This window comes from Marmota flaviventris, unplaced genomic scaffold (assembly GCF_047511675.1).
Source record: "Marmota flaviventris isolate mMarFla1 unplaced genomic scaffold, mMarFla1.hap1 Scaffold_209, whole genome shotgun sequence".
Taxonomy (NCBI): domain Eukaryota; kingdom Metazoa; phylum Chordata; class Mammalia; order Rodentia; family Sciuridae; genus Marmota; species Marmota flaviventris.
In genome coordinates, this window is record NW_027288108.1 from 1 (window position 1) to 22,063 (window position 22,063).

At 50.3% G+C, this 22,063-nt stretch overlaps 1 pseudogene; it reads right to left on the bottom strand.

Annotated features, from left to right (window-relative positions):
• Positions 1 to 4,753: 4,753 nt before the first annotated feature.
• Positions 4,754 to 21,295, bottom strand: LOC139704075 (ruvB-like 1; annotated as a pseudogene).
• Positions 21,296 to 22,063: the final 768 nt, after the last annotated feature.

Consider the following 22,063-nt stretch of genomic DNA (forward strand, 5'->3'; position numbering starts at 1 on the left):
TCATGTGCTTTTTTTTCATAGTAAATAAAGTGTGCCTGATAAGAACAAATGGTTCTCTCAAATTCTTCAAGATCTTTGGCTTGCTTTCTATAGGTCTCCAGTGGTTTAATTATATGGCTTATCTTTTCCTCCACTTTGGAATGTTTCTCCTCTTGCTCTACCTGGTAATTTTCTTCTCTTATTAATTTCCTTTGGAGTTTCATTACATTTTCTTGATATAGTTCCATCATGACTTTAAGTTTATGCTAAAGATTCTGATTTTTGACTTTCAAATTCTGTATTTTCTGCTTGCAAAGTGTGCTGTATGTATACACATGGATGTATAACCAATGTGATCCTGCAATCTGTACACGTGGAAAAATGACAATTTATACCCTATCTGAATCAAATGTATGATATGTCAAGATCATTGTAATGTCTTGAACAACTAATAAAAAATAAATAAAAATTTTAAAAAAGAGAATATAAAAAAGATGCTTGTTCTGGCTTAAGATTGTTAATGTTCTATAAGGTCTTCCTTTGTTTTACCTACTTCAGATAATAAAGTAAAAATTTTATTTCTTTCTCTAAGCTTTTAAAAGAGGCATTTAACTTAGCAACATAAACCAGTTTTTAAAGCTCCTTTTGGCTGATCTTCTAAGTGAGCACCAATTTCTGATTCACTTTCCATTTCCAATTCCAAGTTACCACCATCTGTTAGAACTTCTCCAAGCAGAGGAACCCAATCTTTCATCTGCAGCAAGTGTTCATTCAGAGACTTAATGTGATTTTCTTTATTTTTTAAAACTTGTTCTGCATGTACTTTAGAGTGTTCATGTGCCATTTATTAAGGCAATTCAGTTTTTCTTTTCATACTTCAACTTCTTATAAAAGCTAATTTTGACTTTCCTGAAGTTGGGGATTTTTATTCAAAGAATTTTTTATTGCTACCGTAACTCCTTTATTTATTTGACATATTCTCAATGTTGTTTTACTTTCAGGTATTTGTGATTTGAGGAATTTTGATTTATCTACTAGAAACTTAATTTTTTTATATATCCCACTATCAATTCATCCTGTTGAGAATGTTTAGTTTTCTCTTCTTGTAGCTCTTTTTCTAGAAAGAATATTTCATCCTCAGGTTTAGATACAGATCTATCCAGGTTTTTATATATTGCCACCAATTTTTCTGCTTTTATTGACTCTTTCTCCAAAATGGCATCCTTTAAAGATGACTTTAAGCCATATCCACAATATATAAAGAGCTCTTAAAATTCAATAATAAAAGATAACATAATAAAAAAAGGCCAAGGATACAAACAGATATTTCTACAAAGATATACAAATAGCCAATAAAACACAAAAAATGCAGTCTCACTGGCCCTTGGCAAATGCAAATCAAGTGAGAGGCCACCACACACCCACCGGGACATCTACAGTGGACAGTAACAGATGTCAAGTGGCATATGGAAAAACCAAGACCCTCAGACATTCCTGGTAGGAGTATGGCAATAAAGCCATCTTACTGGCAGTTCCTTGGAAGGTCAGAGGTGCTGTGTGACACAGCAGCTCTACCTCTCCACACAGATCCAAAAGAAAGAAACTGCACTCCCTGCACATCTGCGGCAGCATCACTCCTACAGCCAAACCTCCCAACGGGCTGGGACTGATGAGTGCACATATCCATGAGCTGGTGAAGGCCCCATGCAGTGGGCGCTCCTCAGCCACGGGGGATTCAAGGGCCTGGAGGACAAGGGTGAATCCTGTCAGTCACACCCCACACAGCCACAGATGGCTAAGGGACAGAAAGCAGCCTCCCACTGCCTGAGGTCAGGGTGATGGATGGGACACAGCAGCAGAGGGGCTGTGGATGGCTGACAGGGATGGGGGTTGCAGTGTTCTAAAACCGACTATGGTGGCAGCCTTGCGATTTTGTGGACACACTAAGCACTGCTTGAGTTTTCCAGGGTGTAGGAGCTGCATCTCATAGAGGGCTGTTCAAAGCCCCACCTGGGACTAGGCCACAGGCTCCCACTGGGACCAGGCCACACCACTGCCTATGGCCTGGCGCCTATGGCCTGGAGCTAGCCTGGCACGGGAGGCACTGGGCTCCCTCCTTAGCCCCACACAGAAGAAAACGAGGAGGCCAAGTCCGCCATCCAGACTCACCACCTAAGACTTTTAAAAAAGACTGGATGCTGCAGAGGCCCACGCCTGTCATCTCAGCAGCTTGGGAGGCTGAGGCAGGAGGATCGTACCTGGAGGCCAGCCTCAGCAAAAGAAAGATGCTAAGTAAGCAGCTCAGTGAGTCTCTGTCTCTAAATGCATTGGGTGGGGGGTGGGCCTTGAAGCCAGGTGCTGCTGGGGTGGACACTTGCTGGCTCTAGCCTGGGCAGGTCCCTGAGTCAGGACAGCCCCACGGGCTCTCAGCAAGTCAAGACTTCCCACTGCCCCCGAGGTCCCCCGTGCGAAGCCAGGAGAAAAAGCCCTCTGCCAACACTATACCTTCTTCCCCTGTCCCTCATGAGTTCCGGGGTCAGACATGGGTCTGTGAGGCAGGGAGAGGGAAGGTCCCCTTGGGAGCAGCCTGTGGGCAGCAGGTCAGAAGTCGCCGACAGTGTGCTCATGTCCCAGATACTCTTCAGCCCCCGCCCCAACCCCATCTTGCCCAGAGCCCTGGGTCCTGGCCCAGTCCAGCATTGGTCACAGCCCAGCCTGCCTCTGGGCTGCATGCTCCCTGGACACCAGGTCACAGCCCATGCTCCTGGGCTTGGGGGGCAGGGCCATGTCCCTCAGTGCTACTCAACCACGTCCCCGGGACTAGGCACCAGAGTCCTGTTCTGGAGACCATGGGGCTCCATCCTCACAGGCAGGTTCTCGGGCCAGAGCCACCTTCCCGTGGAGCTTTCTCTGGGGCTCAGGGTGGACAGAGCAGCACTCTCTGTAGACACCTGCTGGCCAGGCCAGGGACCCTGGGGAGGGCTGTGAGCAGGGCTCCCCAGCAGGGGGTGCCATGTATCCACGTGGAGCCCTTGGCCAGCCAGGCAGGACCCAGATAGGGGAACCAGTGGGGGGACCCATTGATAGGGACCCAGTGAGGAGATCCAGTATGGGGAACCAGCGAGGGGACTCCTACAGTATCAGGTGGTGGCTGAAGGGCCCCTGGCCCCCAATGCTACTCAGGGTGCCCTGAGCTCCCCCAGCAGCTGGCCAGACTGACACCAGCTGCCCCCAAGCTGCAGGAGGTACTTTTGCCCTCATCTTGTTCAGTCACGTCAGGGGACTTGGGGGGACCACACAATGCTGCCCATGAACCTGGGTCATTCGCTCAGATCCCAAGGGCAAGGGAGCACCCAGTGGCAGGGACCTGTGGGTGGCCTGGTGCTGTGGTCCCCTAGCTCCTGAGATGGGGCTTCTCCATTGAGAGCAACTGAATTTCCCACTGTCTGTCACTCAGCAGCCAGTCTGGGCAAATGGGGGGGTCACTTCTGGCTCTAGCCGTCCTGAGACACTTGGACCACAGGGTTCTTTTCTAATTCCTGCCCCAGCATGCATTCTCAGGGACTCGTCCCCATAGCCCTCGGCTGCTGGGGTGGAAGAGGCCCTCCTGCCACCTGTGCTGAGAAGGCCCAGGCCCAGCTCCTGTTGAACCAGGAAGACAGAAAACCCTGAGGGCGCCACCTGACCACTGCAGCCAATGGGCCTGAGGGAAGGCGGGAGACCTCCAGCCCAGGGACCCAGGGAGGAATGTCCCCCAGCTGTGGTGCAGATAGCAGGGCCACTGTGCTAAAGATGTGTCCGAGCAATTCTGCACCAGACCCCCTGTCCCCACAGCCTGGAGCAGCTATACTCAAAGGCAGGCTGAGGCCAGGCAGGGGCCAGGCGCCCCACTGTGTCTTCAGGAAGGTCTTACTGTCCTTACTGGTTTTGTTCCTGGAGAGACCTGCGTTCTCCTCAGTGTTTAGAGCAGCTCAACTCACAGTAGCCAAGCTACAGAACCAGACTAGGTGCCCCTCAGCAGATGGACAGATAAAGAAACTGTGGTCCCTATGCACAGTGGAATATTACTCAGCCATAAAGAAGAATGAAATGATGGCATTTGAAGGTCAATGGGTGGAGCTGGAGAGGACTGTGCTGCTTAAGTAAGCCAATTCCAAAAGCCAAAGGCTGAGTGTCCTCTCTGACATGCAGATGCTGACTCACAATAGGGGAGAAGAGAATAGAATTTCATTGGATGAGACAAAGGGAAGGGAGGGGAGGGACTGGGGGATGCAGGAAAATAAATGGACGTCACTTTCCCATGTTCACATAGGAACACAACCAGGGACACCCCACAGCAGGGCCAGTCACAGGAATGAAAATCACACCCCGTGTAGGTGACATGGCAGGATGCATACTGCTGTCATGGGGAGCTAAGAAGAACCAATTCAGAGACAAATGTGTGTTCCCACCTATGCCAAGGGACAAGGTGCAATGTCATTCAGTGTCCTCATTGAAGATGAAATGGGCTCTGCTGGCCTCTGGGAGCCAGTGTGAGGAAATTGACACTCAGGTCACCAGAGCGGCCCCACCTCCTCAGGCCTTTGCTCCTCACAGGAATGTCGAGCCTCAGAGGCCCGTGGAGACCCTGCCCATCAGGGACACGGCAGCTGCGGCCTTCAGTCCCCCTGCTGTCTCCTCCTAGGGGCAACATGCACTCCCTTCGTCCCATCCTGACTTGTGACATCATGGGAGGGGACAGACCCGGGCAGCAGGGACAGCTGGCAGCACCTACCTGATAACACAGTGGCCTCGATTGGAGGCAAAAATCACGATGGGGGCGATGGAAGATTCCAGAGCTCGGTGCAGGGAGGTGAAGTCCTTGATGTCCAGCATGTGCACCTCATCCACAAACAGCACGCTGGGGACCCTCTGAGCCACGCCCTGGTCAATGTACTTGTTCACCACCTTGTTGACCTCGCCTTGGACAGGGTCCCAGCCAGTGGGGAAATGTCACCTGCTCTCTTCTCCACACCTAAATTCAATCAAGACCCAACCCTGCAGCCTGGTTCTCCTACTGGCTCTCTGACCCCAGGCTGGGTACTGGACCCATTCCAGGTTTGGTGTCATCATTTGAAAACAAGAATCGTGCCAGCTGTGGTGGCACACACCTATAACCCCAGCAGCCTGGGAGTTTGAGGCAGGAGGATCACAAATTGGAGACCAGCCTCAGCAACTTAGTAAGGCCCTGAGCAACTCAGTTGAGACCCTGTCTCTGAATAAAATACAGAATAGGGCTGGGGACAGGGCTCAGGGTCAAGAGCCTGTGAGTTGAATCCCTGTACCCTCATCTAAAAAAAATAAAACAGGCATGATCGCCCCCAAATGCCACAAAACGCCTTTTGTGGAGCTGTGTGGGGCATAATGACCAGGAGCTGCCCCATCAAGCCCTGACCCTGATGCCAAGACACCTCATTTGGGAGCTCCAGGGAGATGTGTTTTCAAATGTGAATTCCCCTCTTCTGCACTCAGTCAAGGAGCTCTTTTGGGGGCCGTGCATGACAATGCTTAGGTTAATGAGCTTTCCATCAAGTGCAGTTAGAATCCTCTCCCCAGGAAACCTGAGCAAGGAGGGTGAGAGCAGGCCCAGCCTCGGCCCCAGAAGCATCAGCCCTTACAGAACAGCAGACCCACCTCAGGTCTCAGCCCTCACCTTCCAAACCAGCGTCCCCTGTCATCAGGATGGAGCTGTTCCCAAAGAACCGGGATCTGAGGCCTGTCCTCTCCCAGAGCCATGATGTGGGGCTGTCAAAACCGAGTTCAGTGACAGATCTGCTCTTGGCCACTCATGGAGGAAGCTTAGGCTGCTGCGAGGCCTCAAGGCAACACTGGATTCATGTTGAACTTACGTTTTCAGGGAGTAAAGTGGTAATGGGCCCAAGACGGACATAAAATTGGGGAAGAGCCGGGCGCAGTGGTACACACCTGTCATCCCAGGAGCCGGGGAGGCTGAGGCAGGAGGATCATAAGTTGGAGGCGAGCCTCAGCAACCTAGCAAGGGCCTAAGAAACTCAGCCAGGCCCTGTCTCCAAATAAAAAATAAAAATGCTGGGACGGGACTCAGTGGTCGAGAACCCTGAGTTCAATCACTGGCATCAAAAAATAAAAAATTAAAAAAAAAAAATAAGTCCACAAAGGAGCAAGGGAGACCCACTGCCTGGTGTCAAAGTCGGCACCTTTCTGGGGCCTCAAAGGAAGCAGATGCTGACCTCAGCGGGTCCAGAGCACACAGTTTGGCCACAGCTTCCTACGGGAGTGAAGACTCAGAGCCGTGCAGTGGGGGGGGGGGGGGGGCTCTCAGAGCCGGGAGCACGTCAGAGGCAGGGCCTCAACTCGGCTCTGGGCTCAAGCTTCACCATGCATCTTCCCTGTGATCTCTGTCTTCTTTGGCTTCATCAACTGGCCCATCATGGACAGGATGTCTAGTCTCCCCTGTAGGAGAGAGGACTTTCTAAGGCAGCTACCAAAGCCCATCCTCCTGCCTCCTGAGGGTCCCTGATGTCACTCAACTTGGAAGCCTGAGGTGGACAGGCCCAGCACAGCTCCCCTGGGAACGATGAGGGGCTCCTGAACTCAGAGGGATCCCCTCGAGGTTTCCCCTGACCTGCAAGAATCAAGCTGAGTCATGTGTGGTGGCATGTGTCTTTAAAAATCCTGGCGATTTGGGAGGCTGAGACAGAAGGACCACAAGTTGGAGGCCAGCCTCAGAAACTTAGTGAGGTCCTGAGCAACTCAGGAAGACCCTGTCTCTAAATAAAATATAAAAAGGGCTGTAGATGGGGCTCCATGTGTAAGCACCCTGAGGTTTAAGCTTCAGTACAAAAAAAAAAAAAAAAAACCCTCCGGCCAGGTAGGAAGAAACTCCAATCCCAAGAGTCTCTGGCCTCTCCTGGGCAAAGTTCTGTGGGACAAAAAGAAAAACCAGATTCCCGGCAGAAAGCCCATTCCTGGTGGGGAGGAGGAGACCCCCTTTAGGATGAAGAGCAAACCTGACTCTCTGTCCAGCGGGGCCCAGAGTAGCGCCAGCTGGGAGCTGGAGGACTCGGGGCTTGAGCTCTGCAGAGGCTGGGGCCTCTGTGAGGCTGTCTGAAGCCCTGTGAAGGCTCCCGCCAGGAACCCCCAGCCCAAGGTGGAGAGCAGCTCCCAGCAGGCTGGCAGGCGGCCAGGGGCAGACCATGCCCAGAGATCAGCTGTGACAGCATCTGGACATTGGGACAGGGGACGAAGCTCATGTCGTGCTCATTGCTGAGCATCCCAGAAGGCCTCCAGGAGGACAGCATGGCCCTGAACACTGGTTCCCAGGGCCTTGGGAATGTGCTGGACCACAAGGCCTGTCCCTGGTGCCTGGTGATGGCCACGTCCAGGTCATGCAAAGTCCCATTCTAGATGACCTCCTTCTTCTTGTCCACGTCGCCCTTGGGCAGGGCATGTCCTCCTAGGCCTCCAGGGTGAACTCCGTAGCCAAGGAGTCGCACCTGCCTGCCTCTGCCAGCAGACCATGGGGCACCGGGACCACAGAGAGCTCAGTGACAGAAAGGTCTCCGCTGCCCACTGAGGGCCCCCAATGTCACCCTCCACCTGTGCCCCATGGCCTGGTGCAACACTGGGCTCCCAGACCCGCCCGGGCAACACCTGAAACTTTCTGGAAGATTTTCTCCCCTTTCTTTTCACTCCTGATAAAAGAGCATTCAGGGGACTCACTGGAGCCTAGAGCCCGGGCTATTCTAGGTGGTGATTTATGGGTGACACGAGGCCTTAGGCTCATCCATGAACCAGGGAGGTGCAGCCACCATGGGACGCAGCAGCAGATAGAGGAGGAGCCACCTGGTGCAGTCCCCTGGCTCAGGACTCAGGGAGGGACACCAGGGAGATAAAGGAAAATGGAAGACAATGCCTGGTGCAGCGGGAAGGGATGAAGGCTGTCTGGTCCCTGCCCCCCACAGGGTTTGGGTCTTGAGCACTCTGCCTGCTGAAGTCACCAGGAGAGGAAGACAGAGAAAAGCCAAGGTGACTTAGGTAAAGGGACAGCTGCTGAACTTCCCCCACCCACCTCCGCTGAGCAATGTGACTCCCTGGTCACCCAGGTCTCCCTCTGCAGACCATCAGGCATGGCGCGGTCCCCCGGGAGCATATCTTCACAGCCCTGCTGTTGGCCTCCATGTAGATGACGTCCCTGGCCTCAACTCGCTTCTTCTGCAGACTTTCAAAAATGCTGGGGTTCAGCTAATACCAAACCAAACCAGACATAAGGGGACTCAGACAACCATGATGCAAATTCCAGTTCCTTCTGACCCCGAGGGAAGAAACTTTTCTGTAAGAGACCTGAGGGGCCAGGCACAGGGGTGCACACCTGTCATCCCAGGGACTCGGGAGGCTGAGGCAGGAGGATCGCCAAGTTGGAGGCCCGCCTCAGCAACTTAGCAAGGGGAGACTCTCTCTGAAGACAATACAAAGCAAAATAAAAAGGGCAGGCTTCTGGCTCCCTGCTTAAGCACTACTGATTCAGTTCACAGGACTAAACATAAGAGAGAGACAGACAGACAGACAGACACCTGAGTTGCCAGCCACCCCAGGAGTGGATGGGTATGAAGGTTTGTGGCAGGGCACAAGAGCCTAGACTGGGGGCTTAGCACACCAGGAGGTGAACCTGAGGGTGACCATGTCTGCCTGTAGGAGACAAGAGAACATCACCATTACTCTTCCTTGCCTTGCCTTCAGGGGTTGCAAAGTGGTAGGAGCATTCTCACAGGGACCCGGCTGCTCTTAGAGGGTACATGTGTCGATGGCCACGCCCAACAGCATCCCCCAGGATCACCACTGCAGCTCCAGTCCTTGGGTTAGGGACACCAGAGCTTCCTGCTTAGCCACCTGAGGCTGCATTTGATGTGGCCCGTGATTCCAGCTCTCTGGGCCTTGGTCTCCTCCTCTATGTGACAGCACCCAGAAGCACCCGCAGAGGAGTCCAGCTCAGAAGAGAAATATAAGTTGGAATCCCCCCAAACTGTCTGGGTCAGGAGGCTGAGGAAGGAGGATCACCAAGGTGGAGGCCAGTGTAGACCACATAGCTAGTCCCTGGGGCTGGGGCACAGCTCAGTGGCAGAGCACTGGTTCACTATGGCCACAACTCTCGGTTTGAATCCCAGGACCAGAAGAAAGCAAATTCTAGCGTCTTCCATACTTGGGCTGTACACACACATCTTGGGGTGATGGTGCTAAACGGGGCCTTGCTCTTCCCTAGGGGTGTGCACTGGGCAAGGACAGCAGCCTCTACAGGACCCAGATGGCAGACAGGTCCTGAGGCTGAGCTTCCAGAGCAGCTGCTACAGATGGCCACCCTGTGGAAACACACCTGAACTCTGTCCCAGACAGAGTCTATAGTCAAAGGGGGGCAGCAGGGGACACAACACGGACTAACACCCAGTGTAGGGCTCCCTCGGCAGGAGGGGGCCCCCAAAAGGCCAATCCAGAAACAAAGTCAGTATGTGGTGGCCAAAGGCCAAGGGGGAAGGACAGCAGGTGGCCATTCATGGGAATTAGGTCCCTTGGAAGGTCATGACAATGTTCTAGAATTAAGATGGGGAGAGTAAACTACGTCATGCCTCAAAATCCTGTGGGCAACACACACTTAAAATGGGTGGATCATGTTCACAACTGCACCCCAACAGAGCTGCCAGGAGCTTAGCAGAGACCAGCCTCTCTGGCCTCCTTTGGGCATTTTGCAAACAGGACCAGGGGTGGGGAGTACCCAGGCCAAGATTCATAAGCCTCCTTCAAACTCAGACACTTCACAACTCCACACAACGCACCTGAGGTCGTTCTGTCCCAATATCTCATCCATGTGGGAAAACTGCCCAGAAGAACTTGGGTTTGGGGGAGGCTGGGGGTACCAGGGATTGGACTCAGGGGCCCTCCACCACCAAGCCCCATCCCCAGCCCTGTTTGGCATTTTAGAGTCAGGGTCTCACTGAGTTGCTTAGGGCTTCACTTTGGCTGAGGCTGGCTATGAACTCGCGATCCTCCTGCCTCAGCCTCCCAAGCTGCTGGGATCAGAGACAATTTTCCTCTTCTTCCATTAGGCTCTTTTCTTCAAGAAGCTGGACAAAGCAGACCAATGGATGGCTCAAATTTTCACTGTGTTCCTGTGTCCTCTCTCCTACAGGGAAGAGGACAATTTTTCTCTTTTCCTCTCAGGCACTTTTATATGGTTGATTTTCCAGATGAACTGGCTCAAGGTGTCATTCCTGAGAAGAGGCCACCTTCTCAGAACCTCATTAATCCAGGGTGGACAGGATGTGGGGAGGGATTAAAGAGAGAGAGAGAGAGAGAGAGAGAGAGAGAGAGAGAGAGAGAGAGAGGTTTGCAGAGCCAAGCTCCTGAGATGAAGGCCCCATTAGGAAACAGAAAAATAGCCCTTGGAAGAAGTGATATTTTCATGATCTCCATAAAGCAGTGACCGAGAAACCACCTCAGAGAATCAAAGAACCATCAAATTATAAAAGGGGGAAAGATGGAAAGATTCTATGGTGGATGGAGAGTGGTCTAGAGAAGAGAATCTGAGTCTCAGAGAGCTCAGAGGACTCTCAGGGGTCACCCAGTACCAGAGGACTCACAGTCACCCTGCCCCTCAGCCAGCACTGGATGCAGGATGACTGCAGAGCCCCTTTCTGAGCCTGAGGCCTTGATCTGGAAAACAGGGGAAATGAGATTTATGGCACCTGCGCACATGGACACACAGCTGTGAGGAACCACAGGTAAAATACCTCCTGAAGCCCGCAGCAGGGGACCTGGTTATGCAGCAGGGGACAGGTACAGAGCTAGTGTGGGTCAATCATAACAACAGTGGATGAGTAAAAACATTATGAAAAAGAAAGAAAAAAGAAAACAAAATTATGTCCACTTTGACTTTATGGGGAGGTGAGGGGGCAGTATTAGGAATTGAAACCAGGGGTGACTTACACCTGAGCCCCATCCCCATCCCCATTTTTTATTTAGACACAGGCTCTTCCTGAGCTGCTCAGGACCCTGACTAAGTTGATGAGGCTGGCCTCAACCTTGTGATCCTACTGCCTCAGCATCCTGAGCGGCTGGGATGACAGGAGTGCTCCACTGTGCCTGGCTGGCCAATGGTCATCATGCGGGGGATGAGATGGCAGAAGCAATTTGTTGACTTAACCACACAACTCCCAGGAGCAATGAGAAAAGAAAGAACTACTTGGACCTATGTCCAAGCCCTCTACAATGTGTCCCTTTATACTACACGGTGTTATCCTGAGTGTCCCATATGGCATCAACAGTGCAGAGACCAAGGAAAGAGGGACACAGAGGTCACACCACCTGCCTGGTGCCGCAGTGCCGAGGGCAGGGCTCAGGATGAACTCCCCTTGAGCTTTTTGGTGCCCTTGGCTGTCTTGAGCCCTATGATCACATGGCTGATGGTCTTGCTGTAGCCACCCATGGGGTTCTCGGTCTCACATGGCATGAGCTCGGTCACCCCCCCCATGGACCTCCTTGGCCTCTTTTATCCACAGCCCTGGGACGGATGGCCGATGGGGACACAGTGAGAAGCAGGACCATCCTTCTCTTCACATCCATCCCCTCCCCACCAACAACCTTCTTACCTCAACCTGCCACAGCACAAGAACTGACAAGTCACCTTACAGTACAACACGGAGCCACCATCATGGGTGGAGAGCAACACTACAGGGAGCGGTGGCCCACACCTGTCATCCCAGCTCGGGAGGCTGAGGCAGGAGGATGGTGAGCTGGAGGCCAGCTTCAGCAACCCAGTGAGTCCCTGATCAACTCAGTGAAACCCTGTCTCCAAATAAATTCAAAACAGGGCTGGGAGGTGGCTCTGTGGTTAGGTGCCCCGGGTTCAATCCCTGGTTCCCCTCCTCAAAAAAAAAAAAAAAAAAAAGAAGAAGAAGAGATGAGGCTCGCTGCTCTCCTCACAAATGGGAAGGCCACAGAGGACTTCTTCTGGCAGGTGGCCATCGGGCTCTCTGTGAGCTGATATAGAAGTGTCCCAAAGGCAGAGACACATGGCCACAGGATCCGACATTCAGGCCACTTCCCACTGTTCAAGGGGGGGGGGGCATTATCTTATCACACCATCCCTTGCCTTCTCTTCTCCAGAAACTTAACCAGGACAAGGACACTCAAGACAGGAAGCTAAAGGCCAGCTATCCTCTGCCTGTGATCCACCTGAGAGCCTCTAAATGGGCCTTTTGGAAAACACCCAAAAGAGAAGCCACATTCTGTGTTTGATGAACCAAATTCCCAGCTCCTGAACCCCAAGACAAACTTCCCAAACAAAGCCCAGAGCAGCTACACACACCTCGAGTCCCCGCAGCTCTGAAGGCTGAGGCTGGAGGATCATGGGTTAGAGGCCAGCCTCCACAACACTGAGGCCCTGAGCAACTCAGAGAGACTCTGTCTCTAAATAAAATGCAAAATAGGGCTGTGGATGGGGCTCAGGGGTTGAGGGCCCCTAGGTTCAATCCCTGGTACAAAAAAAAAAAAAATTCCCAGACAACATGAAGGTATCAGAAGTCTCTGTCAAGCTTGGAAAATTCTGGGCTTTTAAGCCTACTTTGATATTTTTTATAGAACCTTTTCTATTCAGCAAAGAGGAAATTCCTCCAAATGGAATGCCTGCCCATACTCACTGTCATGGGACAGTGATATGAAATTTTTCCAGGAGGGGAAGAAAGGCATCCCCGTCTCTCAGCCATTCATATTTGTCCAGAAGTTTCTCGGTGGTGACAAGTAGACAGAGGAAGGCCCAATGGACCATGGGCCCAGTTGGTGGCCAGGAGAGGGGCTGAAGGCACTGTCTCTGGCCATGACAGCACAAAGGACACGGGTTTCATCTGCTGGCTCCGGTTTCTAAGTCCCTGACAGGGACCTTTATCATGTCAAGGGAGTGGCACAGAGGGGACAGATGACCCTCTCTCCCTCCCTCTGCAGCTTCACAGGAAGTCAAAGGTGCAGGGACAGAAGGCTCCTGTCTTAGGGGAGGCCACAGCTTGCCCTTTCATTGTGTGGCAAAATCTAGAAGTTTCTCCTCACCTCCTGCCATCAAAAGCCCCTGCTGTGTCTCCCACCCCCCACCCCAGGAGTGACTCCCATCAAATGTGCCTGGTGACCTCTACTTGTTCAAATTTTAAAGCATTTCAGTTCCTGCTGAGCCATTGAAACACAAGCAACTGTGTGAAGACCAGTTTTATCAGGTTTTTGTCTCACAAAAATGGGTTTTTTAACAAAAATTTTAAGTTGTAGATGGACACAATTCCTTTATTTTTTTTTATTTTTTATTTTTATGTGGTGCTGAGGATGGAATCCAGGGCCCCACACATGCTAAGTGGGTCTCTACCGCTGAGCCCCTGCCCCAGCCCAGAAAAATGGTGTTTTTAAAATTTAAGTTCTTAAAAATATTAATATTCAGGTATTTGAAAGGTTGTGATATCTTACTGGTCACATTTTTGGGGGGTTCTTTTTGGTACCAGGAATGGAATTAAGGGGCCCTCAACCCCTGACCCCCAGCCCCAGCCCCTTTTATATTTTATTTAAAGTCAAGGTCTCACTGAGTTGCTCAGGGTCTGGCTAAGTTGCTGAGGCTAGCCTCCAACTTACTATCCTCCTGCCTCAGCCTCCTGAGCTGTTGCAATATGGTTCACATGTTTAATTAATGAGTTAAATAAAATCACTGGCACATGTTTAATTAAGGAAAAGTAAGCCTGGCACCGCAGCACACATCTGTAGCCATAGTTACTCAGCATACTGAGGCAAGAGGATGGTTTGAACCTAGGAGTTTCAGGACTGCCTGGGAAACATAGTGAGACCCTGAAAAATAGGAAATGAAAAGGGAAAAGAGAAGGAGAAATGAGGAAAAAACAATAGAGAGAAAAATTTTAAATGTAAAACCCAGGTGTGGTTGTGCACATGCATAATCCCAGCACCTCAGGATGCTGAGGAAGGAGGATCGAGATTTGGAGGCCAGCCTTGGCAACTCAGAAAGACCTTGTCTCTACATAAAATATAAAAAGGGCTGGGGACGAAACTCAGGGTTGAAGTGACCCTGGGTTCAATCCATGGTAGCAAAAAATAAAAATAAAAAGCCTAAGTTCAATGTGACACAAAGCTTAGCTTCTGAACACAGTTCAGAATTAGAACTCTTCAGTTCAGCATTAGTGTCACAGAGGGGCTGGGGGTGGCTCAGTGGCCATGGTCCCGAGAGAGAGAGAGAGAGACCCATAGTTTAGTGCTTACATTGACCTGCTTGGGAAGATCAAGAGGCAGAGCCAGTCCCTCAGAGAGGCACCGCAGGAAGACACATTGCCAGCCACCAGAAAATCAGATGGCTGTGGGGGGTGAAACAGGGTCCCATGATATCTCCCCACTTCCAAATGCTGCACCCTCCCACTGCATTTTCTTTCCTTCAGCATTAAATCAAAAGCTCCCCAAGTAGACTTCTTAGTCTATTTATTTATTTATTATTTATTTCGGTACCAGGGATGGAACCCAGGGGCCCTCAACCACTGAGCCCTGTCCCCAGCCCTTTTTATATTTTAGTTAGAGACAGAGTCTCACTGAGTTGCTCAGGGCATCACTAAGTTGCTGAGGCTGGCCTCCAACTTGTGATCCTCCTACCTCAGCCTCCCAAGCTTCTGGGATGGCTGGCTGCTCTTGCCTGTCTTGTCAACAGCACCAAAAGAACACAAGCATTCCAATCAACACATCACAGAAGAATTTTTAAGATGAAACATTTCAAAGCACTGGAAAACCAACAGCCATCTGTCACTCCAACGTGACACTCACCGAGAGCCCTGCAAAAGTTCTCCATCAGTACCTCTGTCTTCTTGATCTCCATAGAGTAAACTTTGCTCCCCACCATGGTGCAGAAAGGCACCTTTCTCCCAAGCTCCTGAGCAATCGCCAGGGCCAGGGCTGTCTACAGAGGCAAGAAAGGAAAGATTTTTATTTTATAGTCTTGAAAACATAATTCAAAGCCATCTATAAAAAATTTATTCAAGAGGCTGAACATGGTGTCACGTACTTTTTATCCCTAAGACTCAGGAGGCTGAGGCAGGAGGATGGGAAGATGGAGGCCATTCTCAGCCACTTAGCAAGGCCCTGAGCTACTCAGTGAGATGTGTCTCTAAATAAAATATAAAAGGGTTGGGGATGGGGCTCAGTGGTTAAGCACCCCTGGGTTCAATCCCTGGGTTCAAAAAAAAGAAAAAAACAACAACACAAACAAATCAGGAAGGATTTATCACATGACCTTCATTTTATGTTAAAAGGCCAGGAAATAGTGGATAATATGTGAGGCCAAATCTGGAAGCAGTGTGTTGGTCTGCAAGCTCCCCTGGACCGTGCCCTGTGGTCAACTATAAATTGACACTCAGTAACCTAACTTAGGTTGGCAGATGCTAAAGAGAACCAGGTGGAACAGACATCTTGTCAAATACCAAGTTATGGAAAGCAAATGCTCTCAAGTGGGCCCAGGACTGGGAAATGCCATGGCCTCTGAGTGCCACTTCATCCTCCCTCATTTCTGAAACAAGAATGAGGTCAGACCCCAGGTGTGCAGGCCACGCAGAGCCTCCTGAGTTGCTGAGGGCGTCACTAAGTTTCTGAGGCTGGCCTCCAACATTTGATCCTCCTGCCTCAGACTCCGAACATGCTGGGACAAGGCCAACTTGAGCTGCTGCTTCAAAGATGGCCCAGGGAAGGCTCCTCTTAGATTTTCTTTTCAATGCCAACCTGGGGGATGATCACCGATCACTGTGGGGCAAAATCCATTAGCCCATGGGGCAGAGGCTGGTTCTAGTTCTGATATCCCCCCTGTTTTCCAATGTGGTCTTGAGCACACAATAGTGCTAATGCTGGATGGCCTCATCTGATGAACTAAAATACAGTTTAGATTACAAGGAGCCAATGAGCTGCCCACAGGATGGTTTGGTTGGGACCATGTAGTCTTAAAAGTGCCTTTAAACTTGCATTTTTTGTGGGGGGATTGAACCCAGGGGCCTTCAGCCTATGAGCCCCATCCTCAGCCCTATTGGGTATTTTATTTAGAGACATGATCTCCCTGAGTTACTGGGGGCCTCGCTTTTGCTGAGGCTGGCCTCAAACTTGCTATCCTCCTGCCTCAGCCTCCCGAGCCAGCTACTGGGATTGAAGGCATGTGCCACTGTGCCCAGCTCTTGCCATTTTTTGAACCTTAGGAACTTTCATGTAGAAATCCAGCTATTTGGCTTCTTTTGAGAAACCAGGTCTGGACCCAGTGGCCCTCTTTTAGTGACAGGGCACCACATTTTTGGGCTTAGCCAGTCCCTTTGCTTGCCTTGCATCCCAAATGCTTAGGCACCTGAGTGGGCAAGCCCAAAGCATGTGTTCTAATAGCACATGGAAAATGTCTAGAATAGAACACAGAGGGATGTGATTCCAACACCACAAGGCCCAGGGGAGGCCACAGGCTGCTCTGCCCACCTGTTTTATTTTGCTGGTTCTGGGAATGGAACCCAGAGCCTTGTATGTGCCAGGCAGCTGCTCCACCACTGAGCCCCAGGCCCAGCATTTTCATTTAAAGACAGGGTCTCACTGAGCCTCTGAGGCTGGACTCCACCTTGAGATCCTCCTGCTTCAGCCTCCCAAGTTTCTGGGTTTACAGGTGTGAGCCATAGTGCCTGGTTTTCATGTCCACCTTCTACCCAAAATGTCTCTTCCCTGTTCTTTCACAGCCCCCAACTCCCCATTCTCAGTTTCCAGTGTCAAAATAGTGACCATGTCCCACTGAACAGCGTCCCTGCCTCCCTCCACGTAATACTGAAGGGGTGATCATTACCCTTCCATTCAAATAGGATCAATACTTGGTTAATAATGGTTCCATGTCTGTCCATCTTTCTCCAATTAAAAGCTCATGGAAGGGGCTGGGCTGGGGCTCAGTGGTGGAGCACTCACCTAGCATGTGCACAGCCCTGGGTTTCATCCTCAGTGCCACATAATAGTAAATAAACAAAACAAAGGTATTGTGTCCAACTACAACTAAAAAATATGATATTATTAAAAAAAAAACTCATGGAAGAAAAGCCACATACACCTACCCTTTCCTATGGAGCTCTATAAATCTCACTGGTCTTTGCATAGGGTGTCATCTTGAAAGTCTAACTTGTATTTTTTTTAATATTTTAATATTATCAGGCCTCCCAGCTAATCAATCAATACCCACCAAGATGCAACCCAGACTTTTATGGTGTTTACTTTTGAACAGGGTTGCATTATTTATATTTATTTTTTTTTCTTCAAAACAAGTTTAATTTTGTTCCAGCCCTAAATTAGGGGAAGAACTTATTTCTTAAAAAAAATGCTCAAAAATCAGGCCATTATAAAGTTAAGCACCCCTCCCCTTAGCAAAAAATATTGAACTGATATAGGTGACTGAACTGATATAACTGATTTAGGTGTAGATGGACACAACACAATGCCTTTATCTTTATATGGTTCTGAGGATCGAACCGGGTACCACCCGTGCTAGGTGAGTGCTCTACCACTGAGCCACAATCCCAGCCCATTAACTTGTATTTTATGGATTAAGAAACTGAGAGCTGGGTGTGGGGGTACACGTCTGTCATCCCAGCAGCTTGGGATGCTGAGCTGGGAGGATGGCTAGTTGGAGGCCAGCCTCAGCAACTTAGCAAGGCCCTTAGCAACTCAGCAAGACACTGTCTCTAAATAAAATACAAAAATGGCTGAGGACGGGGCTCAGGGGTTAAGCACCCTTGGGTTTGATCCCTGGTAGCCAAAAAAAAAAAAAAAAAAAAAAGGATTTCTCAGTCTTTCCTCTGTTTTTGGGGGACAGCCTTGTAGTGCAATTTGCTTAGCAGCATCATTGGCCTCTAACACTAGATGCCACGAGTCCCCCCACCACGTTTTGAAAACCACAAGAGATGATTCTCCAGATACTGGCAAATATCTCCTGGGGGGCAAAACCGGTCCAGGTTGAAAATCACTGCAGAGCTAATCTCACCTAGCTGGACTTCCAGAAAGAGCACACAGAGAACAGGAACAGCCCACAGCTCAGGGGTTCAGAGCTGGCAACTGTCCACACCAACGACACCAAACATTGAGACTCAGAAAGCCCTGTGGCCATCAAGAAAGGGAAATCAGGGGAGGGCGCCCTATCCAAAAGTACGTCCAAAACATCCAGAAAGAAAGGTTTCAACCCTGGAAATCAGACTTCTTAAGAGCAACACTGGAAGATAAAAAGTACCAAATAACACTGAGAGAAACAGCACTGAAGGAAACAGCTATCATGCTGGTGCTGTGGCGCAGGCCTGTCATCCTGGTGGCTTGGGAGGCTGAGGCAGGAGGATCACGAGTTGGAGGCCAGACTCAGCAAAAGCGAAGCCCTAAGCAACTAAGTGAGACATTGTCTCTAAATAAAATGCAAAAAGGGCTGAGGATGGGGCTCAGGAGTCGAGAGCTCCTGGGTTCAATTCTTGGGGTTCAATTCTTGGTAAGCCTCCCCCCCAAAAAAAAATGGAAGACGACTTGGACATGCTAATGTTCCTGTAAGTGCACACTGTATAGCATTCCAGCCTCAAAAAACTTCCCCCAGACTCAAGACTTCTTCATCCACCATCAGACACCACACAACACACCCTGGCAACTCCATATGTACAACTTCAAAATTAGAATTCAAGCTTTTATTTCACAGCTGATTGTGTTTCTGCTTCTGAAAGGTCAGGAGCCTGCCCCAGGTCTCCCAACTGAACAATCAATACACACCAAGACACAGCCCAGAACTTTAGGGTGTTTATTTTTGAACAGGGTCACATTAAGTCACTTAGAGCCTAGTGAAACTGCTGAGGCTGGCCTCCAACATGTGATCCTCCTCTCTTAGCCTCCAGAGTCACTGAGATGACAGGCAGGGGCCACCACCCCTTGTAAGAGCCCACTTCTTTACATACAAGAGTGCAGGCTCCTACTCTCCTGTGCCAAGAGGCCCTTCCAGAGAACAAGCCATGCCCAGACCAGGAGCTCTGGGAAGCCTAAGGATCTGGCCAATCCCCTTGCAGATCGCAAAAAGCTCCACCATGTGTCCTCTTTTGTCCCCTGGAAAGCCCAAATTGGGGGGAATTATCAAACCCTCTGCCCAATTCCAGCATTTATAATCAGTCAGCAGTTTGAAGCTCAGACTCAACTGAGCCATTTTGTGCCATCAGGAGACTTCCTGTTTCTCTGCCCAGAAAACACTAGAAGCCCCTTGAAGATCAAAATTGTGTTTCTGTTATTTGTCAATCATGCACGTAGCCAAAATAGTGGTGGGCAAATTTCACATTCAAAAAAATACTGGCTGACTCATTTTCCCCATCCAAAAATGTGCCACAGAAGATTTTTTAATATTTTTTTAAATTGTGCATGGACATAATATCTTTGCTTCAATTTTTTAATATTTATTTTTTAGTTGTAGTTGGACACAATACTTTTATTTCACTTATTTATTTTTATGTGGTGCTGAGGATCGAACCCAGGGTCCTGCACATGCGAGGCGAGCACTCTACCACTGAGCCACAGCCACAGCCCGTCACAAATTTTTACGAGTCCCTGGACCAACAGAAATGGATTTTCAGCTGGGCGCGGTGGTGCATGTCTATAATCCTACCACTCAGGAGGCTGAGGCAGGAGGATCACGAGGTGGAGGCCAGCCTCAGCAACATAGCAATACCCTCAGCAACTTTAGCAAGACCCTGGCTCTAAATAAAATACAAACATGGGAAGTGATTCAGTGTTGATTGCCCCCAAGTTCAATCACTGGTTAAAAAAAAAAAAGAAGAAGAGAAAAGAAAAGGAAAAGAGATGCATTTCTCAAGCAAAGGAGACTTGAAAGAGTTCAAGCACCATCCCAGAGACAAGACCCCTCTCAGGACTTTCCCCTCCCTCTGACCAGGATGATTTTCATTCTAGAAGTATGAGTTGAGATCAGATTCCTTTCTTAAACACACATGTGACCCACGTCGCTAAACAAAGACTAGTTAAGATGCATATTCCAACTGGCTTCAACGTGAGAATCGTCCTCTTGGGCAGCAGAAATCAATGAGAACACAAGCACCTTTCCAGTTCCCAGGGGTTAGGGTCACAGCAAGGCTCTTCCTGCCATTTTCCTGCTTTCGATTAATTCTTCTATGATGTCACATGCCTGCAGCACAGAGGGGAGAAATGGTCACTATTACTGTGTTTCAGTGGGGAAAAAATGCAGTCCCTGGTCCAAACAATTCACAGACTCGTCCAACCAACCCTGAGAGCCAGCACCCTCCAGGCACAGCTCTGGGTGCCCAGACAGTGGAGGTGAGAGAGAAAAGTCTGCTGGGCACAGTGGCCCACACCTGTGATCCCAGGGACTTGGGAGGCTGAGGCAGGAGGATCTCAGTTCAAAACCAGCCTCAGACAAAGTGAGGCCCTGAGCAACTCAGAGAGACCCTGTCTCTAAATAAAATGCAAAATAGGGCTGGGGAGGGGCTCAGGGGTTTAGGGCTCCCCCCGCCCTCCAAAAAAGACATAGACAAGAAACCAGAGGCTTTTCTTTGGCCCTTTCTGTTACTTGGAGGCTCCAAGGCCACAGTCACAAGCTCATATAAATTGCAGGTTTCTGTAGCTGCTCAGCCTCCAGGGAGACCATGGGCCATGACTCTAGGGTCCAGCAGCTTAGAGGTGGTGGAGTGCAAACCTCCAGCTGTCATTACTAAACTCGGTGGCCTATAGATAGGCCATTTTTTTCTGCTAATAATAATAATAATAATAATAATAAATAATAATAAAAAATACCATAACTGCAGGGACTTGGTACAGTTGCCACTTAACAAAAGTAGAACTTACTGGTAAAAGGATGGTTAGGGTTAGGGCACGATGGTGCAGGCCTGTCATCCCAGGGCACCTGGAGGCTGAGGCAGGAGGACTGTAAGGTGGAGGCCAGCGTCAGCAGCTCAGCCAGATCCTGTCTCGGAATAAACACAAAAGGGGCCACAGTGTGGTTCTGTGGGCAGCGCCCCCGGGGTCAACGCCGGGCACCAAAGTGACACTGAGTCGGGGCGAATGCCGGGAAGGTCCCCACGCCCCCCAGCCCCGCCCGCCATCCCTCTCATGCATTCTCCTGGCCCAGGAGCCCCGAGGCCGCCTGCTTGACCAGGGCACTCTCGCTGAGGCCCAGCCCCTTCCCGTGGCTGTGCGAGGCGATGCGCGGCATCTTCGTGGTGCTCTCCACCTCCTCGATCTTCAAAGTGCCAGCCAGAGCCCAACCAGTGCAGGAGCCACTACCCTGCACCCGCCCAGGGGTTACCAAGGGCCATTACAAGGGCAGCTGGCAAGAGCCCGCCTCTGTCGGTGCCCCATTGGAGGATATTGGAACACCGCCACTCTCCATTGGCTCAGGCATGTGCTCATCGCAGCTGCCGGTAGAGCTCCGCCCACACACTTCCCGCTGTGTCTCTGGGTTGACTTCCCTGGCAACAGGTTCTTCCAGCTAGCTCTGAGGGTGTGATTGCAGGAGGGAGCCAAGAGTTTTGCTGCCTGGCTGAGGAGCTGAGCCCAGGGGGTGGGTGGCCCCGAGGAGCGTTATTCTGGGTGTTTATTTGGTACCAAGGATTAAAACCAGGGGCTCTAAGTCACTGAGCCCCAGCTCCAGCCCATTTTGTATTTTATTTAGAGACAGGGTCTCATTAAGAATCTTAGAGACTTGCTAAGTTGCTGAGGCTGGCCTCCAACTAGCGATCCTCCTGCCTGAGCCTCCAAAGCCGCTGGTATTAGAGGTGTGCGCCACCATGCCTGGCACCTACTCAGAATCTTAATAAATGAGTGAGAATTTATCAGAAGCAAATGGCATTGCACCATTTTGCAGATGAATAAAATGCATCCAGAGAAATACAGAACTTCCAGGGATAAGTGAGTTCACAGGAGGGTGAAGACACGCCCGAGATCCAGCCCAGCTGTGGGGGCTCCTGACTCCCATGTGATTTCTTTGTCCTCTCTAGTCTGACTTTAA